This window comes from Brachyhypopomus gauderio, chromosome 14, assembly GCF_052324685.1.
Source record: "Brachyhypopomus gauderio isolate BG-103 chromosome 14, BGAUD_0.2, whole genome shotgun sequence".
In the NCBI taxonomy this organism is placed as follows: domain Eukaryota; kingdom Metazoa; phylum Chordata; class Actinopteri; order Gymnotiformes; family Hypopomidae; genus Brachyhypopomus; species Brachyhypopomus gauderio.
In genome coordinates this window covers 6,601,029-6,617,392 of record NC_135224.1, presented here as the reverse complement: position 1 = coordinate 6,617,392, position 16,364 = coordinate 6,601,029, and the positions used below count along the sequence as shown (strand labels likewise).

At 44.2% G+C, this 16,364-nt stretch overlaps 1 long non-coding RNA gene across 1 annotated transcript; it reads left to right on the top strand.

Annotated features, from left to right (window-relative positions):
• Positions 1-9,673: 9,673 nt before the first annotated feature.
• LOC143475027 (uncharacterized) lies at positions 9,674-12,396 on the top strand. Its single transcript, XR_013120907.1, has 4 exons — positions 9,674-9,799; positions 10,095-10,145; positions 10,221-11,228; positions 11,906-12,396. It is a non-coding gene; the product is annotated as an uncharacterized LOC143475027 (long non-coding RNA).
• The last annotated feature ends 3,968 nt before the right edge of the window (positions 12,397-16,364 follow it).

The following is a 16,364-nucleotide window of genomic DNA, read 5'->3' as shown; positions in this document are numbered from 1 at the left end:
TTCTGGGAGCCCTTCCTATAGTGAATGTCAAAACGATAGGGTTGCAATGACAGATACCAGCGTGTGACTCTGGCGTTAGAATCCTTCATCTTTCTAATCCACAGCAAAGCCCTATGGTCAGTCTCAAGGATAAAGTCATTGCCCAGCAAATAATACTTTAATGAGTCCAGGGCCCATTTGATAGCAAGGGCCTCCTTTTCTATGGTCGAATACCTGGCCTCTCTCGGGAACAGTTTCCTGCTTATATACAGGATGGGCCTTCTGTCCTCTCCTTCACCCTGCAACAAGACAGCGCCCAGCCCCAAACCTGATGCATCAGTCTGAACCAAAAATGGCCTGGAAAAGTCCGGGCTGGCTAGCACTGGTTCCTTGCACAGAGCGTCCTTGAGTTCATTAAAAGCATTTTCACAGTCCTGAGTCCAATTGACTCTCTGTGGCATGTCCTTTTTAGTCGCATCTGTTAGTGGTGCTGCTACAGTTGAGAAATTGGGGATGAACCTACGGTACCATCCTGCAAGACCTAGAAATGAGCGCACCCTCCTTTTTGTAGAAGGTTGCGGTGTTGCCCTCACAGCCTCAACCTTGTCCACTTGGGGTCGTATGTGTCCCCCACCCAGGATATAGCCTAGGTATGAGACCTCCTTACTAGCAAGATGACACTTGGATTTGCTGTAAGGCCTGCCTCAGTGATCTTTTTCAGGACGATACTAAGATGTCTCAGATGTTCCTTCCACGATGAGCTGTATACCACCACGTCATCGATATAGGCTGCAGCGAAGTTCTCTGTGCCTCTGAGGACTTCATCCATCAACCTCTGAAAGGTTGCAGCGGCTCCGTGCAGCCCAAATGGCATTGTGAGAAAGTGGTATAGTCCTGAAGGTGTCCTGAATGCTGTCAGCTTCCTAGAGGCCTGGCTAAGTGGTACCTGCCAATACCCTTTACATAGGTCAAGTGTAGACAAAAACCTGGCCTTCCCTAGCCTCTCTATGAGTTCATCCGCTCTTGGCATAGGATATGGATCAAAAGCTGATACTGCGTTCAACTTTGAGAAGTCCACACAGAAGCGTAAGCCTCCGTCTTTCTTTGGCACTAGGACGACAGGGCTGCACCATTCACTGTTTGAAGGCTCAATGATGCCCATCTTCAGCATCTCCTCTACCTCCTTTTTCAATTCCGGGACGAGCCTTGCTGGCACTCTACAGGTGGTCTGTCGGATCGGCTCGTCTGTGGTGATTCTGATGCTGTGTTGGGTCATGTCTGTGCGTCCTGGTTCCTCTGAAAACAGTTTGGGTGGAATAACCTGTCGTAATTCAACCTGCTGCTGTGCACTCAGGTGGGAGATGTCTGGAAGAACTGCACTTGCACCTCCTGTAGGAAAGTACTGCTCCAGGGTTTCCTCATCTTCTTTGACAGCTCTAATCCACAGTTGTTCTGAGCTTGTGGTGTCTGGCTCATTCCATGGTCTCAGCATGTTTATGTGGAAACTCTGAAACTTCTTCCTTCTATCGGGCATTAACAGTTCATAAGTGGTCTCTCCAACCTTTTTGTGCACCTCATAAGGACCCTGCCATTTGGCCAAAAGTCCTGTGTCGCTGGTGGGCAGTAGGATTAGTGCTTTCTGTCCTGGCTGTAACACTCTTTTCCTTGCTGCTTTGTCATACCAGTGTTTTTGATGTTCTTGAGCCTTTGCCACATTTGCATGGACAAGATCAGTCAATTGCCTCATCTTCTCTCTCATCTTCAAAACGCGTGTTAGGACGTTCAGCTTCTGTTCTCTGTTCTCACCTTCCCATGCTTCCTTTAAGACATCCAGAGGGCCTCTCACCTGGTGACTGAAGAGAAGCTCGAATGGCGAGAACCCGCTCGAAGCTTGGGGCACCTCTCTGTATGCGAACAGAGCATACGGCAGCCATGTGTCCCAATCTGTTCCGTTGCTGTTCACCAGTTTTCTCAGAGTCTGCTTTAGAGTTTTGTTGAAGCGTTCAGTCAAACCATCAGTTTGAGGGTGATATGGCGTGGTGTGAATACCTTTAATGCCTAACAAGCTGTACACATCTTTCATGAATTTTGAAGTGAAGTTTGTGCCCTGATCTGTCAATATCTCTCTTGGTATACCTACTCTAGAGAAGAGCTGAATAAGAGCATTGACAATCTGGCGTGTTTTTACTTTTTTAAGTGGAAAAGCTTCTGGGTACTTTGTAGCATAATCACACACAACAAGAATGTATCGGTTGCCATTCCTGGATCTTGGAAGTGGCCCCACCACTTCCATCGCAATGCGTGAAAAGGGGACATCTATTATAGGCATATTCACGATAGGGACCCTGTCTGACTTCCTCTGAGGTGCTATAAGCTGACACTCCGGGCAGTTTTTGCAAAATTTAACAACATCCGTATATTGACCTGGCCAATAAAACCTATGGGCTATACGGCTAAAGGTTTTGGTTTGCCCAAAATGACCTGCCCAAGGGTCTGAGTGACCCAGCCTAAGTACCTCCTCCCTGAGATCCTGTGGAAGTACCAACTGTTCTCCTTTATCAGTGACTCTGTATAGCTTATCTGCTTTCACAGTGAAATGACAACCTCCATCTGTGCCATCACCGAGTTGTTTACTTTTATTAAAGAGTGGTTTTAGAGTGTTATCTTGGCTCTGAAGCTGTTCAAGATTGATGGGTAAACAGGTGTCATCAACTATGGGGAAGTCTAGCTTTTCTACGACTTTTGTTCCCCTAATTTTATCTTTCCTTTTTTCCTTCTTAGACTTTTTCTGTCCAAGCTCTGCAGCGTAAGGCAGTTCTTCGAGCAGTTCAGCATTTCTTTCAGCTTGCTGTCTGGTCACTACCATAGCCTCTGCTGTGTTTGTTGTTTTATTTAGCAGATCAACCAAAATAGGGATATCTCTACCTAGTATTACAGCATAGGGAGCGTTCTCCACCACTCCTACATTTACCAGGTAATTTTGACCCTTGATTGAGATATTAATTTCAGCCGTTGGGTAGACCTGTTCATCGCCGTGAATGCATTTAACTCTTAGTTTACCAGTAGTGCTAAACTGAAGGTTTTCCAGGCATACTTGAGTAACTAGCGTTTGACTTGCCCCAGTGTCTATTAAAGCTTTGTACTTCACGCCTGCTATTTTGACGGTCACAGTTGTTTCATTACTGTTGTCTTGTGTAATATAGGAGTTTTCTCCTCTGGGGATATAGCAAAGACGGTTAGAACTGGTTGGTGGATTTGGACATTCGCTACTTTTATGCCCTATTTGGTTACAGCTAAAGCATCTAAGTTTTAGTTTCACTGCTGGACCTGTGCTGCTCTTACTTCGCTGTGATGTAAATGTCAGTCTATGTTGTTCACGACCAGCGCCATAATCATTAGCCTCAAACTTACCGATTTGCCGGTTGGCGATTGGTTTCCCGAGTCGGAACGTCCCTTCAGCTTGCCGCGCCGCTACGAAGGCCTCTGCCATCGCGACTGCATGCTCCGCTGAAGCCGGGCTGCGTTCCAGTATCCAGCTCTTTAGTTCAGGGTTGATGACATTCAGGAACTGCTCCAGTACGATCGTTTGTCCAATTTCGTCTTTGGATTTTTCTTTTGGGCATATCCACTTCTCGTACAGTCCCATAAGTCTGGTGAACAGTTCCTTTGGCGTTTCATTTTTTAGAACATTGTCCTTGCGAAAACGGTGCCGGTAAGCCTCCGGGTTAATCTCGAATTTCTTGAGAATGGCGTCTTTTACTGCATTAAAGTCATTGATTTCTTCCACGCACATAGTGACATAGGCCGATCTTGCTTTTCCTTCTAGTAAAGGGACTAAATGAAAAGCCCAGTCTGTTCTCGGCCATTTAGCTGCTAGTGCGAGACGCTCAAACATGATAAAATAGTGTTCAACGTCATCTGAGTCTTTCAGTTGCGGGAGTCGTGGCCATGCTGTCGGCGTTGGCCTTCCATGCTCTCCCTCCGTCGCGTGTTCCATCTCTGCTGGTGCCACGGGTCTGTATATCCTGACGTGCGCTGCTGATGTCTGCTGAGCCTCTTCGTCCTGTTGTGTTCCTCGTTGGCCTCTCCGGACTTCATCCTGCAGAAGCCCGAACTGGTGTTGTAACGAGCGCCACCGTTGATCCTGCTTTTTCGCTTCATTATGCAGCTCTTCATCTTTTCGCTGCTGGGCGTCAACGAATTCTTGTAGTAGCTGTCGCAGGTGAGCGATCTCAGTTGTATTTCCAGCCGGCCTGTGAGCTGAGGACGGCTCGCATTCTTCTTCGCTGTAGTTCGTGTGCTCGCTTTGGGTGACTGGGGGTTTCTTCTCCCGCTAGCGGTAGTTGGAATGGTGTTTCTCCCCCTCGTTAGTTGTAGCCTCTTGTTGCCGCCTTTACCCGTCTTGTAGTCGTCTCTTTGGGTTAGACGATCGAACACCGCTGCCACCACTTGTGATAAAGCGCGACCCTAACCCCTCAGGTGTATAGGAGGATGGAGTCGCACTTTATGGGTAGTGTCGGGCGAGGGCCTTGTGGCCTGGAATAAATCCGCACAAGAGGTCGAAACTTTGCCTTTTCCTCTGCACATTTATTTTAGACACCTACAGCTTATTTACATATTTACAGCGCGCGTTCACAGAAAAAAATAAAACAATATCAAATTGGGTCCTCTCAATCAGAGCTTACAGATCGGTGACTGCAAAGTCACATAGATCTCGTTATCACAAACATTTCGAGCCTGCTCTCCCGGGCTCGCCTCCTTCTCTACTAATTACACCCCATTATATTCTCCAAGCCCCTCCCACAGAACATTCTACTCCTGCTACCGGTACAACGGGGACAAAGAATATAAAACATTCTAATTGCCATCAACATACAATTGAATAAACAGCCCTAGTCACATCTTTTCCTGTTATGACATTGTTCCATTTTACATAGTTTCACTTCACATGTGCACATGCATATACAATCACCTCCATACTGTTTTAAGTTCATCCCTCCTCTTCTGCAGAGGTTGCACCTGCCCAGGTAAGTAAAAGCCTGAATTTTACACTCTTACTCTTTTAGTCAGATGGATACAGACTGGTCACAGGTAAGTATACTTATAAATCATAATCATAATCACAATCATAATCATAGTCAATCATAATCATAGTCATAATCATAATCGTAGCCATCGTGGCGAACGTAAGTTGTCGAGCGGGGGGGGGGGGCGGGGGTGGCGAACATAAGTTGTTGGTTCTCCGCCAGTTGAGTATGATGAGGCTCAACTGACGAGGCTCAGGGAGTCCTAGTGCCTGTAGAATTAATGGCCCGATAAATGTAATTTAAAAACCATGGCATTTCCACAGTTTTAAAAAATATCCCGGGACGCCCGGGACAGGACGTGAAATACAGACATGTCCCGGGAAATACGGACGTTTGGTCACCCTATGCTCTGCCCCATCTCAAGGAATTCACGCTATGCTCAGGTTGGTAGAAATGTCTAAACCAGGGGTCACCAACCTTTTTGAAGTTGGGAGCTACTTCTTGGATACCAATTATTGCGGAGGGCTACCAGAGAGAAAGTTGTTGAGAGCGGGGGGGGGTGGCGAACGAAAGTTCTTGAGCGGGGGGGGGGGGGGGGGGGGGGGGTGGGGGGGGTTATTGGGTTCATGTGCGCATGTCAATTGCTAAGCGGGAAGACCGCTAGCAACCGCAGACAATCGCTAATAGCAGCAAAAACATAAACGATGCAGCGCTTTGGTGCATGGCAATATAGTGAGCTGTTTTTAAAACAAGCCCGCGGGAGACTCATAACGTCCTCGCGGGCGACATGGTGCCCACGGGCACCACGTTGGTGACCCCTGGTCTAAACAATTTTTACCCTGCACTGAGGTGCAGATGAATAATACCCAATCAATATTATCCTCCCATTCACATCCATTATCCTGCCTTTTCCCAAGTGAAATATGTGGTGTAATATGCTATTACGGTTTGCATGTTAAAGCTGAAATAGATAATTTTGTAGAAACAAGCAAGCATTTGTATTTATCCCACTGAAAATAAAACACACCTCACTGCAGTCAACCCTCCTTCCAATGTCCAGAAAGGAGGAGCACAGAAAGCCCTTATTTAAACAAACCACTGCTGTTTCACAGGACAGTTCTCAGTAATGCTCTTTCACTTTTGGTTTTTACACAATAGCTTTAAATCGCAGATGGATCAGAGAGGAAAAATAATCAGGTTCTTATTTTACATATTTCATTTTTTTTTCACATGAGGAGACTCGTCTTTGGTAAGTAAATTTTACACTATGCATTTTGAAATCAAATATGATTGCTCACATGGACGTAATTTTGATTTCAAAAGTGGGGGGGACATGGATACGCCGCTATTTAAATATTTGGTTTTAACCGTAAAAACTGGGGGGGGACCAAAACCGGCTTTTGAAAAAGTGGGGGGGACATGTCCCCCCCCCCCCCCGTCCCCCCCCCCCCAAAAATTACGTCCGTGATTGCTCAAGACCTTCAGAATTGTATTCATAGTATAGTCCTATGAATTGCCAGATAATACTGATTTGTGGGGTCTTTTTTTATTTTAAACAAAATTCTGTCACGTCATTTAATGAAGGAAATTAGGGCAATGAGGAACTTCCCCAAAATTTTAGGGTTGGCTATGTCAAGTCAAATTTATTTATGTAGCGATTTTTACAACACATGTTATCACAAAGCAGCTTTACAATCGTATGGGTCCAGATCCCTAATGAGCAAGCCAAGGTGACAATGGCAAGGAAAAACTCCCTGGTGGGGATTAGGAAGAAACTTCAGGAGGACCAAGACCCAAAAGAGAACCCATCCTCCATTGGGCTATGTGTTGCCAGGTGAGAAATGTAGGGTTATCGTACCAGAACCATAAAATAATTGTATTTTGAGGGAAATTGTCGTACACCCATCATAACCAAAATAACAAGTATATGGATGCGCTATAGTCACTCTAGTATTGAACAGCATCTGCCACTCACAGCTTTGTGGCAGCAGTATGGAATCGACTCGTCAGCATCACCACAGATGCCAAAAAACTTTTGATCGTACATTGTACAGAGGGCAAAATAATCATACAAATACAATAATTATCATACACCTGGCAACACAGATTCCACTATTCGGTTTATTCACATAAACCTAGACTCCAACTTTATGTGGCCATTCATACATGAATTTGGACCGTTCAGTGCTCATTTATGGATGTTACTCACAAAGAAAAAGGAGGTAGAATAAACGACCAAGGTCCATTATGTTAGGTTTAATTAGCCTGTCGGCATACAACAACTGAAAAACCATAACTGCTCCAGTAGACAGTACACACCTTTCCTGGCAGTTACAACATGCACATGCAGAACCACACCCAAAAGAAAGACATATATAGGCATAAACGTACGAAGACCACACACACACGCCCGAAGGGAGGTGTCAGGGGATGTACCATGACAAGACAAAAATCTACAGTATCCAGTGTTACTGTTCATAACTTTATGCATAGTACCCTGATCAAAAATGACCCAGAAGCTGCATATAAAAGGGGTGGGCAGATGAAACAGTATTTTGCTTAATCATAGGAACAACCTTTTCTGCATCAAGGAACATGAAAATATAAATTTTGCTAAATGTATGTTCAGTATGCACATGCATATACAATTTAAGTACAATGTAAGTGCAAAGTACAATTTACTTAACTGAACTGGTAAACAGGATTTATCACTAGTGCAGTGTTGTAAATATGCAGGGCGGAGGTAGGGCTGGAAAATTCCACTGCTGATTGAATAATGATAAGTGAAACTTGTCACTAGATCAAGGGGTGAGGTGCAACATCAAATACATGATCCAGAGCCTCAACAAAAGGTCGAGGGAAACAGGAACGCAAAACAAACCAGGCGATAGGCAAAAGCACAGGAACAAAAACAACCTGACAGAGTAACAGGAATTGGGAATGAACCAAAAGGAGACAAATTAACCAAAACTGAGAGAGACAGGGAAAATATATATTTTTTGCCTTTATTTAACCAGGTTAGTCCCTTGAGATACAAGATCTCTTTTACAAGGGAGACCTGGCCAAGACAGACCGAGCAGTAGCAGAAATTACAACATACACACACAACACAGATGATCTGAACCTGACTGCTCTTATCAGGGTCTTTAATCTGCTCAAAGAAACAATGTCCCGGATTTTTATATCCATCTGTAACAGGTGGAGCAGCAAAGCTAAAGGCAGTCTTTCCCAGCTCTGTTCGAGCTCTAGGAACAAGTTGCAAAAACTCACTCAAACAAAGACTGAGCAAACCCTGCCTTCTATTCAAAAGACAGGATAAATAATTAGGCACAATGAAATAAAAAGACACAACAACACGCACAAAAACAAAACCAAGGGAGGGAAAAGGCCAAAACACAGAACCTTAAAATGGAGACATGATACAGCAGTAAAAGGAGCGCCAGAAGACAACTAAAAGGGTAGAATGGGTGGGGACCAGGAAGCTGTGGAGGTCCTAGACCCCCCCATACTCAAATAGTGGCCCGCGGGCCGGCCATCTATTTCAGGCCCGCGAGCTATTTTGAAAAGTTTTTTTTTTATGATTTTTTTTTTCCAATCGCGCTATCCGCTCTTATTTTGAAATCGCGCACCTTGATCTCAAGACGAGGCTGGGGATTGCCTCCATGGCAACAATAAACAGATAGCAGATGCCCAAATATGCAGACAGGCTCTGCACCATCAAACAAAAGACCATCCAAACTTCATAGGCCACAAAACCCATCACTTGTGATATAAGCATATCCCCTGCTTTTCAACAGTCCTTTGGGATAATCACCTTCTTCCAAACTATGGCCTTCATCATCATCATTTCAACCATCATCTTTCATCCATTGTAACGACGGTGGTAGGGACGCACACACCGTGTTAGAGAGAGCGAGAGAGAGGTGGAACCAAGTGCCACAATAAATAACAGAACTAAAAGGAGCACCTGAATAAACACGGACTGCTCAACGCGTAAAAAGAAATAAGGCAAAAACAAGGACGTCAGGGGAAGGAGCTGACTAATAGCAAAAAGGCTATTCAAACAAAAAACCCTTCCCATACGAACAGCAACGGGATAGGAAGGTAAACAGGTTAAGGAAAACTTGAGGGAGGTCAGTAAGGGACGCAGGAGAGGACTTGAAAAAAGACAGAGAAGAGAGATAAGAGAGATAGGTGGCGAGACACCTAAAGAGGCAAACGCTGCAAAACAGAGTAAGAGAGAGGCTGAAAGCGTAACGGCATGACCACAACGAATCAGCAATGATCCGTCTCCACTGGCTTCCTTAAGAAGCCATGGCAACAGGTGAGACAGATCATTGCTGATTGCGTTGCTGGAGTCTAGGACTGGCTCGGGTGCCCCTTGTGGATGTAGATGGCACGGCATCCGAGCCAGCCCTGACATCCATCATCTTTTTCACGTGACAGGGTACTCCATTTGGCCCTGGTGCTGTTGTGTATTAGATATTTCACAACACATGTCCACACAACAATAATCAGACGTCACACAGAACTGCAGTACATATTACAAAACTGATTATTTCTCCGTGTCTTTTTAATAGTTTTCTGCCATGCAGAGTAAGACAGAGAGGCTTAATAATAAAAGTTAAAAAAATTGTTACCAGAATTTACTGAATTAATTCAGTAGTTTTTGATCTACAAAAATATCTTGCATTCCAGCTGACCAGATGGACAGACTCGTTGTGTTTATATGAGGTTTCAGAACACAACATAGCCATGCAGAAAAACATCATTGAAAATGGGGAGCAATAATTGTAAGCATATTGTTTTTTCATTTTCAGATTTTTTATGTTGTATGTTGTAAAACGGTAAGATGGTTGTTAAGACTCTATTGAAATCTTTTACATAATATCCATCCATCTGTTCTCATCCGCTTATCCAGGTCTGGGTCATGGGGGCAGTAGTCTAAGCAAATATTAACATGCATAATATTTAATGTAAGTTAATGAACTGGGTCATGTACTGAAATAAAGTAACTGTGATCCAGTTACTGACCCAAAGGTGGTGGGATCACTGGCAAATAACTTTGTTTTGTCTTTTATAATGCAGCACAAGTCGATGATCGTCAATCTTTAATAAACTCTGGAGATGGTTTTACAGGTAGACCTCAACTATGTATACACACACACACACACACACATATATGTATATAAATTGTATGTATTTAACTTGCAGATGCCCCCTTATTCAAGAACCTGGATCTTGTGATTATTGGTAGTCATCGTTCTGGGAAGAGTACAGTGGGCAATGTCATCCTTGGACACAAAGGCTTCACATGCTGGAGTAGATTTTACACATGCTTTTCGAAAAAGAGCGGAAAATTATCTGGAAGGACAATAACATTGGTCCGTGTCCCAGGGTGGACTGGAGATCTGTCTACGTCCGTCAGCAAGCAAAAACAAACAAAGCAACAGCTCGTACATTCTGTGCAGTCCCACTATGAAATAGGACCTCATGCGTTACTCTTTGTACTTGATGTAGACTCCACCATCACAGACACAACAATACAGACACTAGAAGGCCTTCTTAGCGAAGAAATTTGGCATCATACAGTAATGATCTTCACTCATGGAAAAAAACTTGAGATTAATGGCATTACCATTGAGGACCAAATCAGAGTTAATCGACTGACGGATTTAGTAGAGAAGTGTGGCAAAAGGTTCTATGTTCTTAAGAAGAGTACATTGATTGAAAGAGCAAAGTTGATTGAAACTCTTGAGTACTTCATTGCAGACAAAGATGCTCCAGTTCAGTTCTGCTTGTCTGATACGAAAATGGAAAAAAGAGATGACCTCAAAGAGAAGAGATCTCTAATTCAAATAATTAGAGACAAAATCACACTTCTTAACAACTACCAGAAACTGACTGACTCTAAAGACGCAGAAATTAGAAGACTGCAGTGTATTCTGCAGAAGAGAGAAGAGGATGTTCGAAGATTAGAGGGCCAACTTGCACAGGCACAGAATTGCAGTAAACACTCCTCCAGATGTGTTGAGTGTGTGAGAAAAGATGAAGAAATATGTCGTCTACGAAAAGAAAACTCCATTCTTAAATCACAAGTACAGAATCACAGTGAAAGCCCTCGCATTCAAGGGTATTCTGAACTGAATATTTTGGCTTCATTACATCAAACACAAATGTTTACCGGCAACCCAATTGAACTTCAACAACTGCCCCTCTCAAGTAAGTAATGTAGATTTATTCATAGATAACAACAAAAAAACATTTAAATAATGGCTAACTAATTTATTACAAAATAATATAAAAAATAAAATCTAAATTACTAATAAAATTATGATCAACTAATTAAATAATCATTTGATTGACTTTAAAAGTTCAAATTCTCACTGCATTGTCTATAACATTATAAAATCTAATGTTAATTTAAAGTCATATTCAGTTAGTATAGGCATTTAAAGTAATATTCAGCCTCACGTTGCTCAGCCTTTTCTCTCTCTATTTGGTTCCCTGTTGCGTTCGTTGGTGTTTCGCCACCATCCCTCTCTTGTTTGTCTCCTTGTTTGTCATTTCTGCTTTTATTTGGGAAGGGTTTTCTGTTTGTTGCGGCGTTTGCCAGCTGGCCAGTTACTTCCCCTGCTGTCTATCCATCATAACGTAATAGTGACTTGCGCATGCGCAGTAAGCCTAGGTTGGAGCGATCGACGGGTAGGAAAATTCGACAGAACACCGGAACTTGGTTCCACTAAATCTCACGCAGTGTCTTCATGCGGTGGTTAAATTTTCTGTAATTCACTGTGTCACAAAATGGCTTTATATTTTCTTTATTAGTCTGTTTCAGTTCAATTGCTTTCATAACACACTATGCATTATTGTGATGAATATATTACTTTTTTCTTAAGGTACCCACCATGAACTACATTGTGACGTTCTATGTAAGTGGCCAATCACACTCGTTGACATCTTGGAAGACCTAAGTGTTTCTGATTTAGAGAGAATGAAATTCTTAATACATTTTGAAGAGGAATGGAAAATCCCTAAAAGCTCATTGGATGTCAAGGAGATACATTCACTGGTTACACTTCTCATTCAAGCATGGGGTGAAAAGGACTCCATTATCAACATCAGAAATATTCTGAAGGAGATTCCGCGTAAGGACAGCAAAATGAAAAAACTAATCATGCCACACTTAGAAGCAATTGGGGAAAGGTGGTAATATCCCAGCAAAGATAAGTTGAAACGACGTCTTTTCCAAGTCATTTTTGCACGTCGGATTTTAGGCCCCTGAAGGTGCAGACTGTGACGCCAGATGACGTCTTTTTTCCGACGTCTTCCGCACGTCGTGTATCGACGACCCTGGGACGTCCGGATAAGGGCCAATTCTAGTCCAAATGAAGTCGGGTTTTCCATCCACCGAGTTTTTGCGCATTTTGAAAATGCGCATGAAAAAAGCTGGATGGAAAAAGACCAAAATTCGAAAAAAGCCCCAAATATCGCAAAAAGATTTTGACGCTAGGAGGAGGTGGAAAAGGTAGACTATCGCATCGCCAAAATTCAGAAAAACTGGATGGAAAAGAGTTTTTCGCATAAACGATGACGTATCGTGCCTCAAGTTATGTGGTTCTGTACAAGATCGCGATGTAAAGATGGCAAATGCATACAAAAACTGTTCTGGAGAGAGCAAAAATTGAATTTAACTTCTCCATGTATAGAAAAGAAAAAGAAAACAATGTTTCAAAACCTCAACGTGCAAAAATGCGTAACTGCCAGATGGATGTAAAACCACTATTGTTTGGCGTCCTCTCACGTGATCTAAAGTTTATTCGCATAACCCACTGCGCAAAGATACGTTGAAACGACGTCTTTTCCAAGTCATTTTTGCACGTCGGATTTTGGTCCCCTGAAGGTGCAGACTGTGACGCCAGATGACGTCTTTTTTCCGACGTCTTCTGCACGTCGTGTATCGACGACCCCGAGACGTCCGGATAAGGGCCAATTCTAGTCCAAATGAAGTCTTGTGTAGGTCTTTTTTTGCGTAAAACGTTGACTCCTTTTAGACATCGTTTTTATAAGCCTACCAACAGCTATTTCTAAATAGAGCTGTAAAATCGAAGGAAATGCTTTCTTAAAACACAATTTCCATGGGGATTCATAGTTTCTGTGCACAACTAGTGCCATTTTAGAAGGTAGCATTTTGTCCTGGTAAATTTTCCTAGCTTCCTTTTCGTCGCAGCAGATAACTGGAAACGTATACAAAAGTGTAAAGGTTCAAATCTGCTGAGCTTAACGAACTTCAGAAAGATGAACGGGAACAATAAACAGGTCCGCCACCTTCTGGCACCAGTTAGACACGTTACAATTGTATATGCTTTACAAATAAATCACATGAATGGCATTTCCAATTTCTTTCCACCTTCATTTTTATTGATCACTGGCCAAAACGCCAACTTATAAAAGTAGTAATGTCTGTGGTAAATTCCATCCAATACGTGAGTAGCTAGCTAGCCTTTTGGCTAACGTTAAAACGTAACAAACCTTACAAAAATCCATTACAAAAGTACAAGGTAATGTGATCTTGTAACACTCTCACCCTCAGTGCGGGGAAAACATGAAACTCCAGGCCTGGAAGTCGTGTGGTGTAGCATTAGCCGTCAGCATTCAGGACACCATACACTCTGAGGTGGGCAGCATGAGGGTTTATTGGCTACACGGACCATACGAAGCCAGGTCACACGGCTGTTACCCAATTACACATAAAAGGATGAAACAGCGTTGAGCCTCACAACAGTGTTACTGTAGTAATAGAGAGTCCACTAATACAGAATAGGAAGGTACGGACTAAAGCCGTTGTACAAGCATACCGTCTTCTTCCCCGGGACTTCTACTATATCTCACTCTCTCTCTTCAGGATCCTCCCCAAAGACACACCCCCTATGAACAAGAGTTATCTCTCCCTTAAAGGCACAGCGTAGCTGTAACCGTTACATTTCTCCCCCGACAAGAAAGAGGCTGACCCCAGCCGTACACAGTGAGGAACAGACCAACAAAAATTTTCATACATGGACAGGGTGAGAATTGTCAAAGCAATATTGAGAGAATATACACGTTAAAGCATACTCAACTGGCATACATGTCAGTAAATGCCACAAACTAAACAAAAAACATGCAAGCGCTCAAGTAAACCCTCTCTGTGTAATGCCCAATCAAATGTCGAACAGTTAGAACAGATGTAAACCACATTAGAACGTGCTTTTTTTGATAAGTGAACATTAGTGAATGGTAACAATATCAACAGCCCTTGAGCTCTACCTAGAGCATCACTTGACTAAATGTTCTTTCTGTCAGTATGGTAAGGGTTGGTCCACCTAGACGATGACCAACCTGATGTTACCCTGGGAACCCTTCTAGGCCTAAGGTTGTATGAACTAAAGGCGTCAGGGTCAACCTCACAGTCAGTCAGTGGGTTTTGTTCAAGGTATGGGCTTTCAGTTGTCATGACCGGGTCAGTTAAGGTCAGCTCAGTATTGGCAGAGTCATAGTCAGGTATGTCCTGTGGTTGAGTGCAGAATGAGTCAAAAATGTCCCTAGAGGACTCAGTAGGCATGTTTTCCGGAAAGGCTTGGTCTGGCTGACTGCAGTCAGGGTCCGACGAGTCCTCTTCTCTCTCCAAATCTGGGCACTCAACGAGAGGCTGTGTAAGCTTGTTAGGAGCAGCTGTGTCCCATGTATGGAAGGGCTGTAAGTTGACAACATGGAAGACACCAGCGTCTCGGCCTGTATCCACCTTTTCCAGCCTGTATGTCACGTCAGAAAGTTTTTGGGTTACACGAAATGGTCCGCAGTACACTGGGGCTAGCTTGGCTGTTAAATTTGCGACAGCGTCTGACCTAGGGTGAGTCTTGACTCTGACGAGCTCATCCAGCTGATATGACACAGGTCTACGTTTCTGGTCATAGTAGTGTTTGCGCCTTTTCTGGCTCATCTCCAATGCTTCTCTAGCATGATCATGTGCTTCCCTCAGCGAGGATCTTAGGCCCTCGGGGTATGAGACCTCAAGTTCTTCTGCACCCTCACCGGAAGGCTGTGTGATGAGGTCGAGCGGCGTTTCCAGTTCTCTTCCATAGAGCATCACTGATGGGCTGAGTCCAGTACTTTCATGTGGGGCAGTTCTCAGGGCAAAACAGATCTGAGGGATATACTTATCCCATGAAGAGTGTTTGTCGCCCACGTACGCACGAATGGCTGTCTTCAGGGTGCGATTAACACGCTCAGTTGCGTTTGTTTGTGGGTGGTATGCCGTTGTAAGTCTGTGTTCAGACCCAAGGGCGACCAGCACACGTTCAAAAAGATCACTAATAAAGGGTGTACCTCGATCGGAGATGAGGTATTTGGGGGTACCATGCCGAGCAAAAACTTCACTCACAAACTTACTGGCCGCAACCTGAGATGTTGCCTCCCTCACTGCATTAATCTCCACCCATTTTGAGAAATAGTCTATGAAGACAATGATGTGCACGTTCCCACAAGACGTACGTGGCAGAGGTCCCACAAAATCAACTCCGACATACTCCCAAGGTTTTCCAGGTGTAATGGGTACCATGAGACCAGCAGGCTTCCTCTGACTTGGCTTTGTGAGTTGGCAGACGGCACAGGATACCACATACTTTTTCACATCAGAGGCCATCTTAGGCCAAAAGAACCTGAGCCTCAGTCGTGCTAGAGTCTTGGTGACTCCCAGGTGGCCCGCTGTGGGATGGTCGTGATAGTACTTGAGCAGTGTGCCCCTAATAGCAGTAGGCGCATACAGCTTGAGCTGTCTCAAAGGATGCAGGCCACAGCGCAATTTGGGGTCAAGGAAGTATAACAGCCCATCTTGCTCAATGTATGGAGTGCTCGACTCACTCGTACTGCCTCCAGGAGCGTTCTCCAAGTCGCGCAGCAGGGTGCCAGTCTCGTGGTCATTTAGCTGTAGTTGTCTCAGGTGGGAGCGGTCTTGCAGTAGCACTGGAGGGAGGGAACGAAGGTCAAGTCCCGCTATGGTGGCATAGTCTGGAAGGATGTCTAAAGGTGCATCAACGCTAGGCAGGGGGTTGCGGGACAGCGCATCGGGAACCCTATTCTGAACTCCTGGCTTGTGGACGATGCTGAAATCGAAGTCTTGGAGCCGGAGGGACCACCTTGCTAGTCTGCCGGAATGGTTAGGACGGGACATCAGCCATCTCAGGCTACTTTGGTCAGTGATAACGGTCACGTGGAGACCTTCGACGTAGGGCCTGAAGTGCTCCAGGGCCCAGATGACTGCTAGGCATTCCTTTTCAGGTGTGGAATATGGCTTTTCTGCCTTGTGCAGTGTACGGCTTG